The sequence below is a fragment of the Siphateles boraxobius genome, unplaced genomic scaffold (genome assembly GCF_051911475.1).
Source record: "Siphateles boraxobius isolate OS27281-9 unplaced genomic scaffold, OSU_SipBor_1 68, whole genome shotgun sequence".
Taxonomy (NCBI): domain Eukaryota; kingdom Metazoa; phylum Chordata; class Actinopteri; order Cypriniformes; family Leuciscidae; genus Siphateles; species Siphateles boraxobius.
This window is the reverse complement of record NW_027509195.1, coordinates 3,539,648-3,565,340: the sequence shown is the minus strand read 5'-3', so window position 1 is coordinate 3,565,340 and position 25,693 is coordinate 3,539,648. Positions and strand designations below refer to the sequence as shown.

Genomic DNA, 25,693 nt, shown 5'->3' with positions numbered 1-25,693 from the left:
CTTTGATGTTTCCAGAGTGTGTATGTAAAGTTATAGCTCAAAATACCCCACAGATATTTTTATATAGCATGTTAAAGTTGACACAGTTTTTTGACCCGCAGGCGTCACAAGCAATTCGTTCAACTGATTCAGTTTTGAAAAGCTTTGTGTCTTCTATCACTTCTCTTGTGTGCCTCGTTTACAAAACAGTCTGCAGTCAAATGCTCTGAACAAACATATAAACCTCCGACATGATCCGGGGCGTGATCCGTGTCAGACAGGTGAACGCCGGTGGGCGAGGCTTATGCTGCGATGAGTAGAACTACTCGTTGATAGCTTGCTCTTGAGTCATATGCAAATTAATTTGCTCATGTTATGTCACGGATCCCACAATATCCAAGCAAACCGTTTTTGGGGTTTGGTTAAAAAAATTTTTTGTTTATTATGAGGAGGAGGTTTTAATCTATGACATTTGGAGGATGTTTTAATGGTACATAGACCTCTATGTCAAGATCAAGGAACAAACGGATTCTTCAGAATTTCTCCATTTGTATTCCACAAACTGAAATAATAGTCAATGGGTTTGGAACGAAGTGAGGATGAGTAAATGATGACAGAAATATAATTACTGGGTGAACTAATCCCCTGACATTCCAAATCTGGTCTATTCAATCTTGTTAATAAGTAGCTGTTTACAGTTTCTCATATTTCTCCAAGTGTGTTTATGTCTCACAAGTGTCCATTACCCCACAGTGACCTCAAACAGAAACTGTGTCTTGCACAAACCTGAGAAGCTGTCAGCATATCTTCACTTCCATGCATTTCAGGCTACTACCTCTTGCACTCACTGTTAAAAATTGCTGTAAAAATACAGTTAATTTCCAACAGTAAAATACTGTTATTTCAATAAACAGTTTAATCCTGTAAATTTACAGTCTATGTTCCATGAATTAATTACTTGCGGTAAATTTACAGCATTTATGTGTAAACCAGTTTGTTCCTGGAAAAAACAGTGTTGGACTGTAAAAAATGGCACGTGTGGGCGGGGCATCTTCAACGCGGTCTATTTTCGAACAGAAAGCAGAATTGTTTCGCAACACTCCTCTAGGCTGTCTTAAAGAAGAACACTGTTCAAGGTAAGGTTGTTTCTTTGCTGTTATTCTATTATGTTACTTCCGACCTGTAAAATCGTCTTTTTCACGAGGTATTTTTTGCCTCTTTGTAAGGTTTTTGTTTTTGCCTACTGGTTTCTCTCATTGAGTTTTAAAATGTATTTTCTGTGACTTTTTTTCCCTTAAATACTGTTAATGTATTGTTAAAACCTGTTACCTGTTTTAAATAAATGGCAAACAATGTACTGTACCATAATCTATTTTGTCTTTATTTTTTACATTGAGTGACAATTTTTGACTTTGTGAAATTACAGCACAGCCGTAAAATTAAAAACTGTAAAATTACGGTAAAGGGCTGGAACCACAGCTGCCAGTACTTTACTGTGAAATTACAGCATTGTTGAAACCGTAAAATTACGGTAAAGGGCTGGAACCACAGCTGCCAGTACTTTACTGTGAAATTACAGCATTGTTGAAACCGTAAAATTACGGTAAAGGGCTGGAACCACAGCTGCCAGTACTTTACTGTGAAATTACAGCATTGTTGAAACTGTAAAATTACGGTAAAGGGCTGGAACCACAGCTGCCAGTACTTTACTGTGAAATTACAGCATTGTTGAAACTGTAAAATTACGGTAAAGTGCTGGAACCACAGCTGCCAGTACTTTACTGTGAATATACAGGTGAACTTTTTACAGTGTAAATATATATGTGTTCCTCTCTTTCTCATTGGCTGCATGATACCCTTTGGGAAATTTCCATGAAAATCTTCAGATTTTGACAAATAAAAATATATTGCGTTATCTTTTTTGTCCTGATCAGTGTCTATTTTTTTTGTGTGCAGCGTTGTAGTTTTAGTAAAGTTTTGATTAAAATCGGCTCTTTCAGAGGGGTTATAAAAAAAACGTTCTGTAATAAGACTGCGCTTTAATTTGAAAACAGCCTCTGGAAACCCTCACAGCAGCCTCATGAAACAGAAAATAAACGGTTGTAACAAGCAGAAGCTCTGTGGGAGGCTTGTTTCAATAGTTGTCTGCTTGGCACAGATCTAAAATTCCAGCCATACGGCGATACTAGCCAAATGCAACAGCGCAAGGTCAGAGGTCAAACTGTTATAATGATTCGATGTGGACAACTTCATATTCTTCACTGGCCACTGATCTCGTCTAGCACAGATATGACCAAAAAAGGGATTTCGGCGCTACTGCAAATCACTCTGCTCCTCCCTCAGCACTCTGAGGCAAAATGAAATAACTTACTCCTTATGGGGTACAGGGGAAGAATGCTGCAAATACAGATCGGCATTATTACAAATACTGAGGAGAGCACAAACTCCTGGAGAGAGACCATCTAAGTCCTGAAGAAAAGACAGGAGAGTCACTCCCTGTTTGGCCTGGCATGAACACGGACAGACTCCCTCACTCTTATCTGCATATCCCAGAATGCCTCTGCAGTATGACTGAAGGGATCATTATTAAAGCAGAGATATCAGTAAGTCTCCCAGGGTTTATTACCAGTGACTACTATACTACTATAGTAGTACCTGTGAATACTACTATATAAAACATTTTATTTATATAATTTATCTTTAATTGCATATGAATACTGTATATTTATTTGACAAGGATTGCATTAAAATGATCTATAGACACTTATAATGTTATAAATGATTTCTATTTCAAATAAAAACTTTCTATTCATCAAAGAATCCTAAAAAAAAATGATTTTGGCTTCCACAAAAATATGCAACAGCACAACTGCTTTCAACTGTCCAATAAATGTTTCTTGAGCAAATTACATTTTAAAATATATATTAAAATTTAATTAAAATATATTATTTTAAAATGTGTATTTTTAATACTTGTATTTCTGTTATATTTTTGATCAAATAAATGCATCCTTGGTGGCCAGAAGATACTTATTTTATAAAAAATAAAAATAAAACCCTAAACTTTTGAATGGTAGATTATTTATGGCCATTTTAAATCTATATTTATAATACATCATTTAATGGACAAAAATGTTTGTCCCTTTTAGAAGCAACGTATCTGAGATTAACATTGTGCAAGACATCCAACCCAGGTTGCTTTAGGAAGATTATCCCTATGATAAGAGTATTGCAGGTTGTTTTGAGCAATGTGTCGGCTAAATATTGACTTACTCCTTACTGAATATTATGACCATGATGACACTCTTCTGTAAGTACAGTGTGTCTGCTTACAAAACGTCTCGCTAAATGACATAGTATGTCCCAGGCGAAATACTATCAACCCATCATTACATTCATTCACACTGAGCTACTTTCAGCTGGGAGGGTTTTTTGTTGGCGGGTGGAGGCTTGGATGTGTCTGTTACCATCAAGGACATATAAATCTCAGTGTGATTGCGTATTTGTGTGTGCGTCAAACTCAGATTTCAAAATTAGATGCAGAGGCAAGAAACTCATGGCCAGTGCGTTTCCTACCGAAAGTGTGTGGACCACCTAACAAGTTAATGTGTGTCTCATTTGTGGTCGATGATAATGTGTAACTTTTTAGAAAGACAGAAGCGTTGGTGCAAATGTTTACACTTTACTTTGGTTGTGTAAAAATCCATCAGCAGTAATTTGGTAAACATATGAGACTCTGGAGTTTTGATTATATCAAGTTGGCAAATACATGTCTCATTAACCAAATTATGCTTGACATTTCTCTTTCATCCAGTAATGTATTGCATAACAGGACTAAGGTAAGAGAGCGATTCCCATGAAGAAATAATGTGGGCTGAAGATAGTGAGAGACAAAATTAACGTGAAAAATAAATCTGAATGGACAAATCTATCAGAGAACACTGATAAAGATAAGGAAATACATCTCTCAGTCATTAAAAAAGTTAAGATTACTGTAACCTAAAAGCATTTCGCTTTTTTTTTTTTGCTTTATCTCAGTGTTTGTCAGTCTGTTGGCCTGTTGTCAAAGTGTTAGGGTGAAGGTTGAAAAAATTGTGTCCCAATTCAACTGCACAGCAAACTAGCAGATCGCACGAAAGAATTTGAAATCAGGTCATGACATCTTATCTGAAACATCTGTTAATGTTAAACAAACCATCTCAGGCCATAGTCCTTGTTAATATATCATATGAAGTCTAGTGCTAAACTATGCCTTCTTGTCAAGTGTGTTGCAGTTCACAAAGAGCTCTCAATGCAAGGTCAACTGAAAACATTACAAGGAAACAATTGCTTTTGATTACAGCTTCCATAATCAAAAAAAGAAGAAAGACGCCTTTTAAAAATAGAAGAAATGTAAGATCGTAAAATACACATAATCAGACTAGTTACTTTCTTTCTTGATTACATGACTACATATTATTCTCACAATGTCTCCATGATTAATGGTTGGTTTAGTTCTGTACAGGACCAGGTGTGTTTAGTTAATTAGCTCCTCTTGTTTACTGTCTATTAATCATTTATCATTTATCAGTTCTACGTTGGTTGTTCTGTTCAAAGTTCCAGAGATTCTGCAGTGTTTTGTACAGTTTTGAGTTGGTTTCATAAAAGAAGCTGCTACATCCAGATCCTGACAACTTTCCTTTGTCCCTTTGTGCTGCACCAGCGATCGTGACAAATATATTTTCTTTCTCTCTCTATTTTTATATTAATATGGTAAAAGATTACCCTATTCAATTCAATGTGATAAACAAGTCAGGTAAAAAGTAATCTAAAAGTAGTCAGATTATTCAACCTAAAATGTCTAATGTAATGGATTATTTTGACTACAAGTATAATTATATGAGATTTGAAAAATGTAAATTTTCACAAAAAGCTTTTAAATAAATTTACCTGTTAAAATATGTGCTTTATTTGAGCTGCAGTAGTAGTCATTTTAGAGTTTTTGGTGTTGTGATGTCATGGCAATAAAGTTGTAAAATTGGATACAATTTTCACACTAGAATGCTATCAATGAGGGAGTATTTTATGGTTTATAGACCGGGCCTATTTACAATCATTATAAGTGCCTCACTGTAACCCATATTTCAGCTTTCAAAGGAGTCAAAATTCATTTTTGTGGTACTCAGTGTTGGGAGTAACGCGTTACAAAAGTAATGGATTACAGTAACATATTACGTTTCGCTGTAACGCAGTAGTGTAAGGCATTACTAATCAATTTTCAGTAATATTTTACTCGGTACATGTTCGGTAAGGCTTGCGTTACAACATACTTTTAGTTTTAATCGTAAAACAAACAAACAAACAAAAAAAAAACAGCAAGACTGCCAGACATTAACGAATGAAAGATGCAAGTAGGATAAATTACCTGTTCGTGGTCAGTCAATAGCCGCGTGTGGTGTCCAAGTCTGTAATTAAAGACTAAATGGCAGCGTCTGATATATTTGTATAGCGATTTATTTTTTACAGGAGTGCCGTGAGGCATGATTTCGGCCTCTGTGCTCACGCTGGCCAGAGGAAAAGCGGCTAATGGTGAAGATGGCATGAAGAAGAATACATTCGCGAGATGGACGTATGCGCATTAGGCTATTCGTTCTGTGTTTTCTTTCTAAACAGTTAGGCTATGATAATGTGGTATTTTTCATGTTTTCATCACCCAATCATGTTTTTGATGCGGTGGTGACGCGTTCATGTAAGGGCGGCGGCGCTGCCGATAAAGCACCGAAAAGCTGTCACAAAGAACCGGCAAAAGCAATGATTATGAATATGTCAAATATAGCAAGGAGACATGTTGATTGTTTATTAATAAAGTCGAGATGAAGTTGACGATGCTGACTCGCGATCTTCGCAGTAGTGAATACACCAGAGAGAAATGCACATTTCATTTCATAAGCAGAGAGCAGTCTGTTTTCTTTCGTTTTGAATTGTTCTGTTTACAAGTAGACATTTCAATATAGATATATTTTTCAGGTCCGTACAATTAATACAAAACGAAATTCACTTTAAAGAAAGGCTTCGTTTCTTCTGTGTAAGGTGTCTGTGAAAGTTTTAAAGCAGTCTTTTAGTGCCGCTTCAGAGCGGTCGCGTCCGTAACGGAGAACTGTCACGTCTGTAACATTGTTTTTTCCTCATAAATGCGAACACGAAAAATAAAATAAAATGAATATTTTATGTTCTGTGGAGAGCCAACCCTTCTTCATTAGATTTGCGCAGTGTAATTCACAGAATTACAACAAAAAAGATCGTTGCCTCCTAAAAGTTAAAGATTTTTTTTTGTCACACATGACTGTCGATTTCCCTAATATTAAATATAAAACGCATGTGTAGACTGATTTTTTTCTAATGTCTGGACTCCTTTCTGGGAGGAACCAATGGATAAACAGACGTTTCAATATTTTGGTATTAATGCATTTTCTGAGAATTTATATAATTATATAAGTTTTGACTGCAAGTCTGCAAATGTCATGTCCATAACGCTGGAATTCCCAAATTTTAAATAATTTATCCTCAACTAGTTTTGTGTTGTAGGTCTACATATTTTATAATGTTAAGTTAACTTCAAATAATACTAATAGTAATTTAAAGATGTGGTAGCATTGGATCTGGACGGTATGGATAACGCTGGGAGTTGGAAGGGGTGTGTCGCGATTCTGCAGGTTTGTGGATCTGAGTGTCGCGATTTCGGTTTCATATCGCATATCGTTACAGCCCTAGAATGTTAACTTCTACTTCTGTATAGTTATTTTGGTGAAAGTAACTCAAAAGTAATACAGGAGTAATGTAACGCATTACAATTCTGAGACAGTAATATTGTAAGGTAATGAATTACTTTTAAATAACAGTAACAAGTAATATATAATGTATTACAGTTTGGAAGTAACTTGCACAACACTGGTGGTATTTAACAAGTGCTATTGATTGAGTTTAACTTGTTCTGAACCCAGAATATTCCTTAAGCAGATGTTCATAGCTGCATTTATACTCATTCACTGTGAGGTTTTCAGCTGTTAGATGAGATGCCAACTCAATTACACATACATAACTGTTTCCGTTTGTATTCAGTAAACACCCATTAACCAAACATAAATCATTCAAATTGAAATCCTGAGCTGGATTAAACAACGGGACTTTTGAGTTTGATGCCTTTCTTGCAAACAAAAGATTTTCTTCATGTTTTTCAATGAGATCATCCAAGTAGTATTTTTGAAGCATGCTATGTCAACATCCGATATCATGACATCATTGGTTTGCTCAGATCTGTTGGGCGGTAGACATGATTCATTGACTATTGAGACACAATTATGTCATGTGTTGCTAGGACAATCCTTAGTTTAACGTTATTTAGAGAGCTAACAGTCCTCCTACGGTCGTGAATAAGGGTGTGAAGTGTGGTCACACTGAATCCATCCATGCCTGTGTCATGACATGGTGTCGGTGGCAAGTCGAAATTTGTCCTGCAATTATCTACTGCAGTGCTGGGAAAGAAGCTCAGTTTTTATTGCAAGACTTATTGCAAATGATGTGAACAGTGTCGTGTCACGGTGTGCGGCAGACAATGAAGAGGAGATGAGGATCTAATTGCACCAGTAGAACTGTAATAAAAGAAACAAATACTCTGTCATGCACAAAACCATCTTCAACTAAAAACGTATACGTTTTGGCCATTCATTCACATGACAACTTGAAACAGTGAAAACGTCAACTTTTGAATATAGGTTTCAAAGTGCAAGTTTGTGAAAACGATAGTGTTAAGGTCCCCATATACTTACGGCTTTTTAGTTCTTTTTCGTTTTTCACATTGGGGTAAAAACAAGTTCGACATATGTGAGCAGCAAATTACTGTTACGACTCACTCCTGACCTCGCTGTGCGCTTTCCTCCCGATAAAATAATCACACAACAAAAACAGCATTAACCCATAAGAACCCGCTGTGACGTGGGTGTCACAAACACTGGTGATTATCTGGAAAGGTCTTTTTAAAGCATTGTACCTCACTTTCAACCCAGGAAGTCCTTAAGGGACATTTAAGGAACATCCAGGTTCAGTCATGTGACAATGTGTGCATTTTTGTTGCCATGGTAACATTTCCAAAATGGTGGCCTGTCTGGTGTGCACATGTTGCAGTGTCAGCAATTTTTTAAAACACTTTTTTGTTTGTTATTAAAGGTATGTTTCAACCCATGCAACAATTCCAATGTTTTAATAACATATCCTAGATTACACTTGACCTGATTTTAAAACATGTTTTGTACAAATTGATATAAAACAAGTTTTGAAAATGTTGTGGTGACATATGTGTCACATCGGGCTTTTAACCTTAAAACAGTAGGTGGAATTTTTATGTGACGTATGTGTCACATTAAGAAAAATGGTAATGAGCTGCTCAAATAATTTAGCTGATACAATTATTTTAGTGTTATATATATTCTGCTGCTCAATTCAAAGCATATTTTAACATATGTAAACAAAAAAATGTCAAATTAATAACATTGTTAAAGGGTAACTAAACCCCTGGTCAGAGCCTGACTCCACCCACTTGCAATATTTGAAAAATGCTGAAAAAGTGGGCAGAACCCAGCGGAGGGGTGCTTGCACCTTAGACACATCTCTCTGTAGGCAATGGTGTGGTTAGCTGGTACCCTCTGACGTCACAGGGCACCACAACTTCCAAAAGGAAAATTCAACTGCAGTAGCCACCGTTCAACCTGAAGAGGGCAGCACTCAGATGTTTTTACACCATATATTGTAGAATTAAAACACTTTAAACCCAAATGTCCAAAAAATTACTTGAATCAATGAACAGCAATAATAAAGCACCAGTCTTACAGATCATTAACTAAAATAAGTTGGTTTAGGGTTTACCCTTTAATGAAATGTATTTTGAAAATATTTTGCAACATTATGCAACATCTGGTATAAAACACCGTATTGATTTTTATTCAGTTTGCACATTTTCGAGTTGTGAAAAAATAATCAAAAAATTTATTTCTGGTTAAAGGGTATACCTGAAATGGTAGAATTTTGCAATGTTATTGCACTACATGCATGTTCAACATGTTGACCTCCAGTGTGAGGTAGTTATTTATTTTTATTCAGTTTGCACATTTTCGAGTTGTGAAAAAATAATCTAAAAATGTATTTGTGATTAAACCGTATACCTGAAAAGGTCACAGTTATGGTCACAGTTATGTGTTTTTGAAATATGTGGCAAAGCAAATAAAATGCAAAAACTATTACTTCTGAAAAAGTTTTTTTTTTTTAAATTTATCTTCCCAGAAAAGTTATAGTTTTGAAAATGTTGTGGAAAAGAAAATAAACAGAAAAAACTGTTATTTAGCAAGAAAACTGACAAAAAATGTTTTTTTCCAAATGAGAAATAAAAGCCCAATATGTGACATATATGTAACATTAAAAATGTATCATAAATGCCCAATGTGACATATATGTAACATTACAGATCTTTGACAAGGAGTGGTTGTATTTAAAAAAACAACGTCAGAAAGATGTTTTAAGAGGTCCATTTAGTCTGTTTTATATGCCCCATAATTTTCCTATAAGGGGAAATTGGTCTGGGTTCTTTGAAAGCATCTGATCATAGCGATGTGGATGATTGCACAAACTCTGCAATTCGGCATTCCAGTCAAGTCGCTTCACATTTATTTATATACCACTTTATACAACAGGTGGTTTAAAAGCAAGCAGCTTTACAGCATTCGACATGAAAAACAGTGTTTATGTTTCCATCCAAAGTTGCGAATTTAACTTACATGCAAAATTAGAATATTGCATAAAATATCTGCTAACTTTTTATTTTGATGCTCCTCCAACAGACATTCTACTGACTATAGCTAACTTTGCAACTACATGTCAACTTTTAGACCTATAGGGCCCTTGGCGCGGGTCCACGACGACGCATTGAGAGGTATTTTTGGGACAGACTCGATCGTCATGCCGGAAATAGGAAGACGGTTGTTGTTATGGACAGGACAGGAACTGCCTATTGTTGTTGTTACATATGACTCAGTAAAGCCCTGACATTCGGTTCTATTTATTTAATGAATCATAACGTGATCGTATTATTCAGCGCACTATTATTAGCCTATGTTTGAGACGTCAACCACTGGTCGATGACTATAATGTTTGTATAAACTGTAGGTAATAACTGGTCAAATGTACACCTAGGTCATAAAAACCGTAATGATACTTACACTTAAATATTTTTTTTCTCAGCCATGTTAACAATTGTCCGTGAGCGAAATCTCCTCCCATCTGTTGTCTGATTGGCCTTTCGCAAGGATTCCTGAGTAGTTAAAGTGTGTGGAGCTTCGTGGAAGACTGCTTCAAGAGTACAAAGGGGGCCCATTGCGCATATAGCTCAACTAATGCTATCGTTAAAGGTGTTTAAACAACAAAACACTTTCACTTGCACATATTTGACAATCGGAATACCAGATGTGTCATGCTATAGCTAACAAATTTGTGAATATTTTGAATAAAAAAGGAAATAAAAGCAGTTCATCATCAGTCATTCTCATCATCATCAGCTATTGTGGCTGCAGTGTGTCACGTGCAGAGTTGGGTATAACGCGTTACAAAGTAACTTTACAAGTAGTTACTGTATTCTAATTACTTTTCGTGGTAACGCAGTAATGTAACTCATTACATTTTAAATTTATGTAATTTGATTACAGTTACTGAGGTCAATAAAATTAAGTTACTTGCGTTACAAATGTATTGTTAAGAAAAAAATATTTAGTAAAATGCCTTTCTAATCACGTTTGGCCGGCTGCGTCAGCATGCGCTTTAATGAATTACCGGAGAACGCGCCTCATGAGGCACACACACACACACACACACACGCAGCGCTACACGGTTTGGACCACAGTCTGGCCGTTTCTCAATAGTAGCCTACGCAAACTTCGGACTTGCGTCCTTGGTCGTCCAGACTTGCCAAGTTCGACTCAGGAGAACGAACTCCCGAGGACGAGAGGACGCGAGTCCGGTTATTCTGCAAACAGAACCGCGGCGTTCTTGATCGCGTCACTCAGCACGCTTTGGCTACTCTGGTTATCTCTTTATGTAGCTATATTTCAGGCAACAATTAAACGAAATATGGTATAAAGTACAACTCTGCCTCTTTTCGTCAACAATAAAACAAAATATGTTATAAAACAAAACTCTGCCTCTTTTCATTTAAAAAAATCGTATACATATTAGGCTAATGGCCACACAAATGTGCGCATACATTGATTATCTTCACTGCATATATTTATAACAACACAATATATAAAACACAACCCTGCTTCTTTTTGTTTTCATTTTAAAAATATGAAACATTATTGATCATTAAAACTGACATTTAACAGAGACAGACTTGTCATTTTATTTTATTATACATGTACATACAGTGAAGAGAATGTATAGTAAAAAAAAAAAAAAAAAATATTCTATATATTTTAAAATATATAAAAATAAAATTACACAACCCTGTCTCTTTTTGTTAAATGTCAGTTTTAATGCTCAATAATATCCAGTATAAAAGTATAAGTAGCCTAAAAGGTATAAGAATCTGTACAATTAGAAATAAAATAAAGCAAACAGTTCAGTCAAACATAAGTCAGCTCTCTAATAGGCTACAAAGTTAAAGTCACCTCTCGATGCATCCTGGGTAAAAGGGGCGGATCAGGAACACATCAGTGGTCTTGAACTGGACTTGGCTAGATGTGAACTCTGAATTGGAACAGTACTTGGGCAGTGACTGATGACGTTTCACAAGTCCACATGACATATTGAGAAACAGCCCTCTCTTCTGTCTCGCATGCGCGCTCTTTCTCGCTCGCTCTAGATTCCGGGAGATTTGAACTAATTTGCGGGCATCAGGGAGCCGCTATCAACATTCGGGAGACTCCCGGAACTTCCAGGAGACTTGGGATGTCTGTATTCTGCAATATTAAATTACGGTAAGAACTGAGTTTCACTTTGTAGTGTATTCTTGTAGTTTTAATAGGTTTTCAAAGTAACTTGAAAGTAATTAGTAATCTGATTACTTTTTACATGCAGTAATCAGTAATGTAATCAAATTACAATTTTGAAGTAGTAATTAGTAATTTGTAGTGGATTACTTTTTTTGAGTAACTTACCCAACACTGGTCACGTGACAAGCCATGACGCGTCACCATGGGAACATTAAAGTGATACTGTACGTTTTAAATAACGGTCGCCTTGAAAAACTCACGGGGGTCAGCCAGAATATTTTAAATATACGTGTAAAAAGGTTAAATATGAATACACAGCCTGTGTTCATTTTTTTTTATTAATAATTACAGTACATTTTTAACTTAAAAGTTAAATAAAAACTGTACTGTACTTAAAATATTAAGTACAATACATTTTCATAATATAATCTTTAAGTAGACTACAGTTTTTATTTCACTTTTAGGTGCAAAACATTTTAATTTAATCATTATTTAAGTTTTTTTATTTACCTGTATGTAAGCAGCATATAGTGATGTTAATATTGAAACTGTGTTTTTACAATGTTTAAAGTGGCTGGCAATACTAAATATTCTTATTAGAAATAAAACTGCCTCATTCTTGAGCTGTGCATAACTGTAGCTGAATGGTGGTACTTGGAGAGCCACATATTTTCTGAGGTGCTACTTGGTGTAAAAAGTTTGAGAACAACTGTGTTAAAGGGACCATCAAAATTAAGTAAAACCAAAAGTTCTTTTTATGGAACCGAAGTGAAACCGAAAGTTCTAATTATACCGAACCACTTTGATGACAGACTTAGCTCAGGCATTTCAGAACAACCAAAACAGCATTTCAGATTCTGTGCAAAAAGATGTCCGCTGGTTAGTCCAGTCACTCTGTCCCATCACACAAAGTCACATGATTCTTTTGATGCGCATCAAGGAATTTATATATAGTATATCAGGGCCTTCATCATCTCCATGTAAACAACAAAAACGTGAATTTGTGAAAAAGGTGACGTCATGTGCATGCGTATTACATGTTCAGTCTATAGGTGTGTAGTGTTTCTTCACAAAGTGACATCGCCAACTACTGGCCTGGTATGAATAATACAGCGTTTTTAGTGGTTTTCTCAGATTCGTGTGAAAGGGGATCGTTCTCAGCTTGATCTATACTTATGTTCAAGGATAGGGTTATGGGTAGGGTTAGTGTGTGGTTGGACCTTCAAGCTCCACCCACTGCGTCCAGAGAGGGGGAGCTGGACTTCAAGCTACACCCATTGGTTCTGCAGTGAACAGCCTAACTAAACTGTACATAAATTAAGCATAGCGTTAGTTCTGACTCTCAGCTGATCCACGTAATATGACGCCTATCACTTTATACATATATAAGCTCCTTCAGTATTATCAGCAGCTATCGGCTATGGAAGTGGCCTCAGTCTGCATTGCTGCTCGCATCGCTGCATGATTGACATAGGACTCGATGTAATTCACTCTCCATTCGTTCTGAAAAACTCTACAAAGCTAAGTTCCTTTTTAATGCTCATTGCTAAAAGCTATCAGGGTATTGGCAACATGCTTGTTGCTAATGCTATTCTTGTTGCTTGGGCTTATCTAGTCGTTTTCATAAAAATGCTGTTGCTAGGTTATGCGGTTGTGATTCTAACAACTGGCCTAGCACATGCTGTGCTTTTAGCACTTACGGTGATAGTTAGGAAATAATTATGCATTGTGCAAACACAATCATTTCTACTGTGGCTCAGCTCTAAAAAGACCAGCCCGTTCTCATCCTTTGGCGTCATACATGTGACGCTTTGTACATTTCGTTGAAATCTTACGCACATGGCATCCTTTAGCATCAATATGAGACGCAGAACCTAAGGCGTCATACAGGTGACGCTCGTCTAAATCCAACGCACATGGCATCGTTTAGTGTGAATATGAGACGCAGATCCCAAGGCGTCATAACCGTACCCTACCCCAGACCTAAACCTACCCATAACAGTGCGTGTTATATTGACGCTAAAGGATGCCATGTGCGTAAGATTTCGACGAAATGTCATATGGTGTCACCTACATGACGCCAAAGGATTAGAATGCGTTGAAAAAGACATAGTAAACAGTCACTATTTAGTTGAGTCAGTTCAGCGTTTATTCTGTCAGGTATCAGACACGCTTTGTCTATCTAGTTCTTGGAAACACAGAGTTCTTAAAGCATAGTGTATTTGAAATAAGCTTGCTCTAAAGACTATCTGTTGTTATTGAAAAACATGCTTGTTCTTAAAGCTGTTTGGTAGCTATTGGGAACATGCTTGTGCTTAATGCTATCTGGTTACTATTGGAAACATTCTCAGATTTTTTTTTAAGGTTTAAAGGGGGCCTCGACCAAAAAAGTTTGAGAACCACTGCTCTAAAAGCTGCGCTATTGGAAACATGGTTGTTTTAAAGTTATTTAGCCCAGACGTTATTTGGAACATGGCTGTGTTTTAGGCTTATATCTGGTGTCACTGTCACACGCTGTGCTAAGCTTATCCAGGTATCAGCAAACGCTTGTCGTTGTTTCAGCAACATTGCTATCAGTACTGAACTGGTTGCTAATGCAAATGTTTGTGAATATATTCTTATTACTGTGACTTCTAGTATTATTGCGCATACTGTACTAAGCGACTATGGTAATCAAAGTGTTGTTTTAGGCTTATCTGGTTGCATTGGGATAATGCACATTCATTATTCTATCCGATTATTGCAACATGCTGTGTTAAAGTTAGCCCATGCTTGTGGCTAAAGCTTATCTAGATTATTGGTACATATTGTGTAAAATACACATTAGGTATGTTCACCGCAGAGGGCTGTCATTCAACACTAACAACATCTTAGCTTGATGATTCAGTGAATGAGTGTGGAATCATGGGTTTTAATACTAGTCCTATGGTTACGTAACATGCTTGTTGTATCAGATTTTGCTGCTGCTAGTCAGAGCTATTGCTGTACGGTGTATGCTTCCCCTGCCAAACTACACCATTTTTAGCAATAGTTCCACGATTATACAACATGCTTGTTGTATCAGATTTTGCTGCTGCTAGGGGTGTAAGCTTCCCCCAATAGATCGCATACATTAGTTAAATTGGCTACAGCAACACGCTTGGCTTGTTGCAATGTGTCCTTGCTTGCTCCAGCTGGGGTGATGCTTCCCCCATAAGATTGGATCTATAGTGCTCAACATATGCCACTAACATCAGGATGTATTAACCATTCTATCAGCATCAGTGGTGTTGAGGGTAGTGTGATTAAAAATAAAAAATAAAAAATACAAAAGGCCATCCAAAAACTTCGATATTGGCATATGGTTTTGTTTTGGGAGTTATTGCAGTTCATGCCCAGAACAGAACCATACCGCCAAACCAAACTATATGCTAACGGTCAATCGTATTTGACGATAGTGGTCCTGACAGAAACATGGTGTAGATGATACATAATGATAATGTCTTTGAGCATTGTTTTTGTAAATGTCAAGTTAAAATTATTTGAAATGTATTTAAACAAAAGTCTATATTTTAGGTCCTGGCCACCATGTCCTTTGAGTAGTCAATTTTAAATGGTGATGTAGTATGTATGGTGGTTTTATTAAAGTACAAATATTCTAACTAAATTTAACTTGCATAATAAATAGGCTAAAATAAATAAATATAGAAACAGAAACGGTTGTCAAGTCAACCTCAATCTATTTTCACATAGCATTTCTGAAAAAAAAAGGAAAAACTAAACCACACGTAACCTTAAAAGCAAAGGTTCATCTCATTTATCTCTCCAGAAACTTCAATCGAATGATGTTTATCTTTTTTCCAGTAAGAATCCGAGTATGGCGCAAAGATGGGAAATACACTCCTCCTGAGAATGAAGGCGGAACGGAGAGAACCGCCTTTAAACTTTACTACTAACAGTCAGCAATCATACTGTACTCAGTGAGGCCGTACACTGTGTGTGTGTGTGTGTGTGTGTGTGTGTGTGTGTGTGTGTGTGTGTGTGTGAGAAATTTGTCTTATTGAGTTTACTTTTAACTTTACAATGTTGACCCAACATTAAAAAGGCAAATATGTATGCAGGGTATGGGAAAGGGCCATGACAGAACATAAAGCATTATCTGGAGGAGAAAGACGTTTCTTCAGCCTGTCAGTGTATGATGTTTTTAAAAACCTACAACTTTATTATTATACTAGCCCCGTCTACATCAGTTTTCTACTTTTGCAGTTTTTTAATAATCGCAAAGACAGATAATGAGTGATTTATGAGGGCGATCACAGATGAGTTCATCGCAGTTTTTGGGGGTCTAAGAGACGGAGGGTTGAAAAATTGCCTAGTCTTATCTTTGTCTTTCAATCTAATTCATAAAGTGAATATACTGGTTTATTCATTGCTTCATAAATGGGAAATCTGGCTAAGCAAGCATGTGTAGGGGAGTTGTAAAACTGTTATTCAACTTCCAGCAATGGAGATCCCATTACACTTTTAAGATTTAGACATCGTCAGATAAATGATAAGGCCAAGGTAATGTGACTTCCGCATGGGAACGATCAGTAAACACAACACACTCATACCAGGGTGAATAGAGTTAGAGTTAAAACCATTACAAAACAAGTAACACTTCCGTAACTTGAAATGAAATAAAATAAACGTTAAATACTTAGTAAAATATAAAAAAGCTTAACCTTACTGTATTTCATCAACATTTCTCCTTTAGTTTAACTTGATTCAATTAAATGACTAAAACTAAACTATAGACAAAACAAATATTTTTTATTTATTTTTAAATAATATCAATAACAAAAATAAGACTAAAATACTACAATTTAACTAAAATGGAGAAGAAAAAAAATATAATTCATAATATGAATGAAAACTATAATAGTAACTCAGTGATACTAAAATAAAGACCTAAAATCATGTACCAACTACCATTTTCACTCACAAACATGACGTATCTCCAAAACCACAGTTTAGGGTTGTGTTGGACTCATAATGTTCGTGTCATTCTGCTACTGTAAAAAAAAACAAAAAACATATAAAGTAAAAAGGGATCCTAAAGAGGCAGCGATATACATTTCCTCACAGCAGCCAAACAGACTCACAGCTGTTTATACACAACGAGGCCACAAACCAGGTGAGACACACCTCGCTCTTGTCAGTCCTCTCAAAAGCTTCCGTTTATTCATCCGCCACTGCAAAACGTGTGCGTTTATGACGAGGCTGTGATAGACAGGACTTTTATTCTCTGGTCTGAAGAGAGCTTGTCATCTGCTCTAAAGGATCCGGGCTATAGTTCCATCATCAGTGCTGATAAAGCACTCAGGTGGGCAAACAAACCCTAGAGAATAAACAGTCAACTGACTCAACAGAACAAAACCTGGCAACCAAACATCCAACGCAGCAGGTTGCGTTTAAATAAGAACAAGTTTGCACTTTCCTTTCAAACTTTCCACAACTCAGCAACTCTAGGATTGCTCTTTCTAATTATGCCTTTTGCACCACAGTAATGCATTTTTGGCTGAAATAGATTTGGAGGGGAGAAATCATCGTGGGAAATTTTAATTACCGAAACTTATTTTCGTTTTTTTTGCATGAAAATGTTCATGTCTGTTTTGGTAAAACAAAATTAATTTGTGCATCACGAAAGACCCGTACACACAAAGGACGACAAATTTAACGATAAAGATATAGTTTTGAAAATATTTAAATTGTAAAAGAATAGCAGAGTCGATAATGGCACAGAGAAACAATATCACTGGAATCAGTCTCACTAAGATTTATTTCCAGCTCAAGAACAATATAAACATGGACAGCCAATCAGAATCCATCAAAGTGCCAGACGACAGAACTACAGTGTGTACTTATAATAAACAGAACGTTACCCTGTGCAATTGTGGACACTGATATAGTTATCTTTACAGTTACGGTTCTTGGTGTGAACTTGCCTTAATTCTTGCCAGTGAGTACACATACATACAGCATACTCCCGCCGATATGGAAATTAGAGCCGTATTTGTATAACTGCAGCTCAAATAATGCATGTAATCCAGCAGCAGGCACATATGTGGCACTGTTATTTTAATATTATTCATATATAGAGTATACATTAGTGCTGTCAAATCGATTAATCGCGATGAATTGCATCTAACCATTTTGTTTATATAATGTGTATGTGTACACACCAATTTATGCAAGCATATATATATGCACATATAATAAAACAAAAAAAATATTTTGATGCGATTAATAGATTTGACCGCACTAGTGTATATATATACACACACACAGTATAATTATATATTTTTTTTTTAATATATACTATGATGGTATTTATTCATATTTTGAATTAGATTTTATTTTAAATATATTATATTAAATAACAAATATATTCAAATATTTATGTTTTCAGGTTTAATTTTGATTTCAGTACTTTTTAGTTTTGTTCAGTGTTTTTGTCATGTTTACTTGTTTTTTCCTCTTTTCAGCTTAAATTTATATTCATTTAAGTTTTTGTTTTAGTAATTTTTGTACAAATATTTTTTATTTCATTTTATATCTAATATTTATATTTTATTTTATCTTTATTTTAAACCACCAGAAATGTTTTAGTTTTAGTTAACAATAACAACTCTGATAGATGTCTATCTTATCTGAGAGAAAAAAAAACACAAAAAAACCCCAAAAACAAAAACCTCTTCCTGGCAACGCGGTGACATCAAAACCAACAAACACAGATAAGAAAAAAAAACAAATCAAAACAAAACCCTTGATCTCTTATTGGCTTAACTGAAAAAATAGGTGTAAAAATGGAACAGAAACCAGCCAATCATAGTACACTATCACTTCCTAAATCAATGATTTCACAAGTACATCATGTGACGGCCGGTGAGGAGCGCGAGGGGAGAATCCCTGTTGCCAAAACAAACACTGAGCTGTTTGGTCACTATCTAATACACAACCTTAAGAAAAAAAATGAATGCATAGTATGTGGGCGTCACCTTTATCGCATCGCTGTTGAACTGTGGGATGTGCTCTGAAGCTTGGCGTCATCCCAATCCTCCCACGTGCTCCGGCCTTGCCCTTCAGAGACTTATCGGACACGCAGAAGCCGTTGCTATGGTTACTGCTCTAAAGTTTGGGTAAAAACAAACCAGTAAAAAAGGGGAAAAGCCTTGCAGTCATGACTGATGGCCTCTCGCTTATTCCTACTCTCAAATGAGGCATGGTGTCATGTGGCATCAGCTTCCTGCTGCAATAATTCTGAAATATTAGGAGAATTAATTCCTTTTTCCATCATCTGAAGGACTTTTGAGTAGGGGAAAGAATAAAAGAATGACTTTTGGTGTCATGAGATACAATCATGGCATGCATTCACAACCCTTCACAGACACTTATTGACTCTTTCACTCACTTGAGCATCTGGTTTACACTTCAACCAAGAAACTTTGTGCTTTACATGTCACATGTGCTTTATAGTATCAGCTTTCCGGGAAAGAACAAATGATCTTCAATGTAGGTTTATTTTTTTCTTTTCTGGCAGTGACAACACTGCCACCCTGTGTTTTATGCTGACATTAAATGTAGTTTTATGTGACTAAAACGGCTAAAGTTTACTTAATCTAAACCATTTTAAATAAACTTGAACTAATATTCTATATTAATTTAGAAACTACATTGTTAACTGACAAAAACCTCAACAGAAACACAAGACACTAGACAAAGAACATTAGAAACCTTTACTGTTTAGCAATAAACAACAGCAGCCTTTGCCTTATGAAAATATATATTCAGAACACTGTAAAATAACTTGCATTGGTCATTAATAAAAGTATAGTTTAATATAGTGATTTCCAAACTTTTTGTCAGCTGAATCCCTTTGAAAAAGTATTTAATTGAAGTACCCCTTGAGACTTATAATTTAAAGTTAACTTAATATTTCAATAATTTAATAAAACATTCACATGTTCACGGTACTCTGATGTTAGTTATAGTCACATGACATGAAGATAAACAAATTAAATATTTAATCTTTTTTAGTATTCACCTGTTACATCCAGTCAGGAACGAGACAGAGAGCGAATCCAATAGCAAGCACGTTTAATTAAACAAAAACAAACAGATAATCCAGGGAATTCAGAACAGGACAAAACTAACATTAAACAACAACCGACAGCCAACAACTGAAACCCAGGAGTTTAAATGCACAGACAAACAAGCTAAACAAGATAACAAGGGGGCGTGGTTAATGAGAAACACCTGGGGAGACTAATAAACATGGACGAGGAACACCTGTGGACACTGAGCAACAACAAACAAAAGACAAGACACATGGCAGGGTCACATGACAAACAAGGGATCACGTGATATACAAGACACAACAAAAACCCACACGTAACATAGCCCCCCGACGACGACGACGCCGGCTCGGGAACAGCAGACGCCGGTTCGGGAACAGACAACACACTCACTGGCTCGGGAACAGACATCACACTCACTGGCTCGGGAACAGACCACACACACACACACTGGCTCGTGCTCAGGAACGGACAACACATACACTGGTTCGGGAACGGACAACACACACACTGACTCGGGCTTAGGAACAGACAACACACACACTGGCTCGGGAACAGACAACACACACACTGGCTCAGGTTCAGGAAAAGACAACACACACACTGGCTCGGCAACAGACAACACACTGACTGGCTCGGGAACAGACCACACACACACTGGCTCGTGCTCAGGAACGGACAACACATACACTGGTTCGGGAACGGACAACACACACACTGACTCGGGCTCAGGAACAGACAACACACACACTGGCTCAGGTTCAGGAAAAGACAACACACACACTGGCTCGGGAACAGACAACACACTCACTGGCTCGGGAACAGACAACACACTCACTGGCTCGGGAACAGACAACACACTCACTGGCTCGGGAACAGACATCACACACACTGGCTGAGGAACAGACAACACACACACTGGCTGGGGAACAGACAACACACACTCTGGCTGGGGAACAGACAACACACACACTGGCTGGGGAACAGACAACACACACACTGGCTGGGGAACAGGCAACACACTCACTGGCTCGGGAACAGACAACACAGACTCTGGCTGGGGAACAGACAACACAGACTCTGGCTGGGGAACAGACAACACACACACTGGCTGGGGAACAGACAACACACACACTGGCTGGGGAACAGACAACACACACACTGGCTGGGGAACAGACAACACACACACAGGCTGGGGAACAGACAACACACACACTGGCTGGGGAACAGACAACACACACACTGGCTGGGGAACAGACAACACACACACTGGCTGGGGAACAGGCAACACACTCACTGGCTCGGGAACAGGCAACACAGACTCTGGCTGGGGAACAGACAACACAGACTCTGGCTGGGGAACAGACAACAAACACACTGGCTGGGGAACAGACAACACACACACTGGCTGGGGAACAGACAACACACACACTGGCTGGGGAACAGACAACACACACACATGCTGGGGAACAGACAACACACACACTGGCTGGGGAACAGACAACACACACTCTGGCTGGGGAACAGACAACACACTCTGGCTGGGGAACAGACAACACACACTCTGGCTGGGGAACAGACAACACACACTCTGGCTGGGGAACAGACGGAACAGACTCTGGCTCGGGAACAGGAACAGACTCTGGCTCGGGAACAGGAACAGACTCTGGCTCGGGAACAGGAACAGACTCTGGCTCGGGAACAGGAACAGACTCTGGCTCGGGAACAGGAACAGACTCTGGCTCGGGAACAGGAACAGACTCTGGCTCGGGAACAGGAACAGACTCTGGCTCGGGAACAGGAACAGACTCTGGCTCGGGAACAGGAACAGACTCTGGCTCGGGAACAGGAACAGACTCTGGCTCGGAGGCGGCCATCTTGTCCGTAGACACTGGTTCGGGTTCGGCCATCTTGTCCGTAGACACTGGCTCGGAGGCGGCCATCTTGTCCGTAGACACTGGCTCGGAGGAAGTGACGCGAACAGTCTCTGGATCAGCAGAAGTGATGTGAACAATCTCTGGTTCGGCCATCTTGTCCATAGACACTGGCTCCGAGGCGGCCATCTTGTCCGTAGACACTGGCTCGGAGGAAGTGACGTGAACAATCTCTGGATCAGCAGAAGTGATGTGAACAGTCTCTGGTTTGGCCATCTTGTCCGTAGACACTGGCTCGGAGGCGGCCATCTTGTCCGTAGACACTGGCTCGGAGGAAGTGACGTGAACAGTCTCTGGATCAGCAGAAGTGATGTGAACAGTCTCTGGTTCGGCCATCTTGTCCGTAGACACTGGCTCAGAGGCGGCCATCTTGTCCGTAGACACAGGCTCGGAGGAAGTGACGTGAACAGTCTTTGGATCGGTAGACGTGACTTGATCAGTCTCTGGATCGGCAGACGTGACTTGATCAGTCTCTGGATCGGCAGACGTGACTTGAACAGTCTCTGGATCGGCAGACGTGACTTGAACAGTCTCTGGATCGGCAGACGTGACTTGAACAGTCTCTGGATCGGCAGACGAAGGCTCAGGACTGGACGGGACCAGCAGTGAAGGCTCGGTGCTGGACAGCGTCAGCGGCGAGGGCTCTGGGCAGGACGGCGTCAGCGGCGAAGGAAGCTCTGGCTTTTGCTCGAGGACCGGCTCTGGCTGGACGTGGCTGACGTGAAGCTCTGGCTGGACGTGGCTGACGTGAAGCTCTGGCTGGACGTGGCTGACGTGAAGCTCTGGCTGGACGTGGCTGACGTGAAGCTCTGGCTGGACGTGGCTGACGTGAAGCTCTGGCTGGACGTGGCTGACGTAAAGCTCTGGCTGGAAGTGGCTGGCGTGAAGCTCTGGCTGGACGTGGCTGGCGTGAAGCTCTGGCTGGCGTGAAGCTCTGGCTGGACGTGGCTGACGTGAAGCTCTGGCTGGACGTGGCTGACGTGAAGCTCTGGCTGGACGTGGCTGACGTGAAGCTCTGGCTGGACGTGGCTGACGGGAAGCTCTGACTGGACGTGGCTGACGTGAAGCTCTGACTGGACGTGGCTGACGTAAAGCTCTGGCTGGAAGTGGCTGGCGTGAAGCTCTGGCTGGACGTGGCTGGCGTGAAGCTCTGGCTGGCGTGAAGCTCTGGCTGGACGTGGCTGACGTGAAGCTCTGGCTGGACGTGGCTGACGTGAAGCTCTGGCTGGACGTGGCTGACGTGAAGCTCTGGCTGGACGTGGCTGACGGGAAGCTCTGACTGGATGTGGCTGAAGTGAAGCTCTGACTGGACGTGGCTGACGTGAAGCTCTGACTGGACGGTCTCTGGCTGGATGGTCTCTTGCTTAGGAGCCACCGGACACGTCGTTGAGGAGGCCATTCCTCTCCTCCTCCTCCGTCTCCGGACCACCGGACTCGGGACCACCGGAACCGGAACCAGCGCTGAAGGCCGGGCGTGACACGGGATGAAGCTCTCCAAACATTTGGAGAGCGCCTCTCTCCAGCCCAGACCGGAGAGATCGGGGAGCTCCCTTGGATTGACCTCCTTAGCCGCCAGCCGGTAACATAGTTTTATCGCCTCATCCTCTAGAGAGCAGGAGGCAGCAAGTGAGGCAAACCCCCAGGTGAACTGAAACAAATCAGGGCTCCTCAGGGCTAAGGCCGCGGTCTTTCCAGCGAACTCCAAGCTCATGCTGGGAAGATCAGGCGAGATCCGTGCAGCTGGATTCATTTTTTGGGTCGGTTGTTCTGTTACATCCAGACAGGAACGAGACAGAGAGCGAATCCAATAGCAAGCACGTTTAATTAAACAAAAACAAACAGATAATCCAGGGAATTCAGAACAGGACAAAAGTAACATTAAACAACAACCGACAGCCAACAACTGAAACACAGGGGTTTAAATTCACAGACAAACAAGCTAAACAAGATAACAAGGGGGCGTGGTTAATGAGAAACACCTGGGGAGACTAATAAACATGGACGAGGAACACCTGTTGACACCTGCGTAAAACTGAGATCCCTGTCGTAAGACTAGCAAGGTACACTGGGGAGCATTTCCCATAGTTTAGAGCAGTGGTCTCCAACATGGTGCCCGCGGGCACCTGGTAGCCCGCATGGAGTCTCTGAGTCGCCCGCCGAGCACGTTCTAAAAATAGCCTGAATTGTCTTTCATTTAGTTTTTTTTTATTATTATTTATGATGATGGCATAAAATGAGAAAATAACTAATGGTAACATTTCATATACCATTAAAACATAATAAAATAATAAAATAATAAAAAATATTTAGAATCTGCACGTCGAGCACGTTTAAAAAAAAAAAACGTAACGTAACTTCAGTGAGTTGAGGCGGTGGCGGGCAGACCGATAAATTTATACATAAGATAAATTGAACTATAAAAAATAAAAAAAAGATTAATTATGGCTGACGATGCAGGTCATGCAAAAAAGAAAACTTATTATTTTAACGAGGAGTGGGAGACAGAATTCCTCTTCACTAATGTTAAAGATAAAGCTGTATGCCTCATCTGTGGAGCACGCATTGCGGTTGCCAATGACTATGGCAGGGGTCTCCAACACGTCGCTCGCGAGCTACCAGTAGCTTGTGGCCTGATTGGAGGTAGCTCACCAAGGGGGCGTTCACATATCGCATCTTTTGCGCGCTCAAGTTCATTATTTCAAATGTAGGAAGCTCATAATTGAAGCGACGCACTAATTTTTTCCATGCGCAGCAAAATGAAAAATCCATTAGCTACTAAAACTTCTTTGTCATTGTGGAGAGCGCAGTGCATGGTTGCATAGCAATGACAGACGCCACGGGAAGATCGGACCGAATTTTACTATTAATAATGGAAGATAAGCTAATGTGCATTGTGAACGTCAGTAATTTATCTTTTTTGACTCATTCTTTTCATAAAAATGATTTAAAGGCTGAAATATGCGAGCTTTTTATAAATCTTTTTTTGTCAAAACTTTATTTGTACTTGTAGGCTACAAGTTAGTAGATAACATGTCGCAAGACACTCCTTTAAAATCTGACCATTATTTTTAATGTTGTTATTTTGTTTATGTAAACAAAAAGTGCAAATGAATTCTAATTATATTCGTTATTTGCTGGTTTTTGACATAAACCTTGGTGAATGGATTTTATTGTGTAGTATTAGTACTTTTTGAACAGGATTCTGTGATAACTGATCATTTTGGTCACTATAATCATGAAATGAAATTTTCAGGCCATTTCATCTCTAGTTAAGATGCACTATAAAATCAACTATAATTATGTGTTTTTATAGTATAACATTCAAAGTACAATTTTCTTTAAAAAAAATTAATCTCTGATTCTGTTCTTTTCTCTGACATTTAAGGGTGACATATATAGGCCTAAAAAAACTCTTTTAGGTCTAAAACAGTTTAGATAGTTGTTAATATGAGAGTTATGAGACATTATTTAAGAGATTTAAGTATTGTATTAGCCTACATGAGTAGCTCTCGGCCACTATATTTTTATAAAAAGTAGCTCTCAAATGAAAAAAGGTTGGAGACCCCTGGTTTAGAGGAAATATGCAAAATATTGCCATCCCAACGGGGGGGACTTAGAGAATACACATATGACCCGAAGGATGCATATGGAGAACACTGGGGTGTCCAGCCGC

At 38.9% G+C, this 25,693-nt stretch overlaps 1 long non-coding RNA gene across 1 annotated transcript in view; it reads right to left on the bottom strand.

Moving 5' to 3' along the window:
- The window catches only part of LOC143722685 (uncharacterized), a 79,616-nt gene that overhangs the window by 44,559 nt on the left and 9,364 nt on the right, over nucleotides 1-25,693 (bottom strand). Inside the window, exon 2 of the long non-coding RNA XR_013196969.1 lies at nucleotides 19,010-19,139. This is a non-coding gene — a long non-coding RNA (uncharacterized LOC143722685). The remainder of the gene's footprint in view (nucleotides 1-19,009; nucleotides 19,140-25,693) is intronic.